The sequence below is a fragment of the Nannospalax galili genome, unplaced genomic scaffold (genome assembly GCF_000622305.1).
Source record: "Nannospalax galili isolate Female #2095 unplaced genomic scaffold, S.galili_v1.0 scaffold591, whole genome shotgun sequence".
Lineage (NCBI taxonomy): Eukaryota > Metazoa > Chordata > Mammalia > Rodentia > Spalacidae > Nannospalax > Nannospalax galili.
The window spans coordinates 5,563,102-5,564,952 of NW_008330926.1; the positions used below are offsets into that span (position 1 = coordinate 5,563,102).

General features: G+C 40.7%; 1 pseudogene; it reads left to right on the forward strand.

Annotated features, from left to right (window-relative positions):
- Positions 1 to 1,218: 1,218 nt before the first annotated feature.
- Positions 1,219 to 1,411, forward strand: LOC103752009 (annotated as a pseudogene).
- The last annotated feature ends 440 nt before the right edge of the window (positions 1,412 to 1,851 follow it).

A 1,851-nucleotide genomic window follows, 5' to 3' on the forward strand; every position in this document is an offset into this window, starting at 1 on the left:
AGCTTAAACCTAGGAGAAGAAATAACCTCCCTAGGCTTGTCAAAGATGGAACTGGGATCAGAAATTACATTTCCTCTGTATTTCTCCTCTTTACAGGAAAGAAGTAAACAAATCTATGTAGCACAAAAATGAAAAAGAGTAGGATATAGACAAGAAATTTTTAGATTCAGGAAAGGTAATAGACAGAATGGGACATTGTCATGAGTCAAGAAAGAGAGTGTTGACAACCAGTTAGAGAATCCCACAATCTCTCTAAATGCCTGCAGTTACTGAAAACTGAGAGGGAAGGCTCTGAGTCACAGTTTAACCCACTGATGGTGTCCAAAGCAGTCTCAGTCTAGCCAGTTATGGATGGATTTGCACTTTGGTTAAGAAATCACTGGACCTGCCCACTATCAAGGAGCCATAATTCCCATTGGGTGGGGCAGCCAGTCCTATAAAGAGGTCCTCAGTGCATGACTGCAACCCATGCTCAGGTCCTGGTCTATTTTAGAGAATCTGGTGAGTCTGATTTCTTGAGATTGTCTGAGTTTTTGCTATTCTCGTATACTGAGTTTAGACTGGGGAGACTAAACTTGGTGGGTCCAAATGTGACAATGGTATGAAAGTTAGCTAATAGTCAGAAATTTAGGGTTTGAAGTTCAATGATTGACTGAGTTAATTTGTTTTTACTTTTATGCGATAGATCGTTGACGTCCATGTGGCACAAGATGATTATAGAGAAGGTTTGCTTTGAAAAAGGTAGAACAGAGTATTTTTCCTTTTTCCATAGCTTGGGTGTCACTTTCAGATTCTCATGTCTTAGTAGATGTTAGACAATTGAATTCTTCCTGAACTCTCCTCGGCTCTGCACCCAGGTCAATTTCCTGATATGTGTGTGCCAAATCATAATAGTGTCAGGAATTGCTTGTGAGCTTGCTCAGGGTTCTCAAATCTCTTGAAGATGCTATTTGTATAATAAATATTACTTGGTTTTTTGGAACAGGGATGTTTTTCTAAGGAAAGGGGTTTGAAATGAAGCAAGATTTCCCAAAGTTACTAAAAGAAATGATTGACATTAAGGGAGAAGTTAGGAAGTCTTAGAATTGGAGCTGGAGATTACAGTGTATGCATGGGGAGAGAAGTAACATTTGATGTTCAATAAACTTGACCTTTGTGGGGATCACATCCTGTGAACACTATCATGTAATGTCTTACAGATTATTAGAATCCAGCAAGATGTCTTATCAACAGCAGCAGTGCAAGCAGCCCTGCCAGCCTCCTCCCGTGTGCCCCCCCCACAAAGTGCCCTGAGCCTTGTCCTCCCTGAAAGTGCCCTGAGCCATGTCTCCCTCAGTCATAGCAGCAGAAATGGCCTCCTGTGCAACCTCCTCCACCTTGCCAACAGAAGTGTCCACCCAAGAGCAAGTGACGGCTTCAGGAGTCATCAGGACCAAGAGAAGATAGAGAAAACTGTCTAATCTTCTTCCATAGCAACACCTTCATCTTTTCTTCAAAGCCCGTAATGGCTGTAGAAGATCTGCATTCTTTATCCTTAAATCTGCCTGTCACAATCCCTACAGAACAAGGTGTTTTCCTGAGGCTGTTCTGTGGCTGTCAAGGAGTTGCCTGAGAATGATCCTACCTCAATGTTTCCTGCATCACAGACATTTACAAGGAAGAGCACAACTGTCTCATCAGTTATACCAGTAGTTGTTGTCAGTTTGAAAGAAATTGCTAACAATACTGTAACATTTTTATGTTACAACTGTAACAATTTTCACTCCTTGAATAAAGTACAATTTTAGTGATCATATAAACAGGTTCTTTTGTTTAAAACCCACTTTATCACAAACATCATAAACATATCGG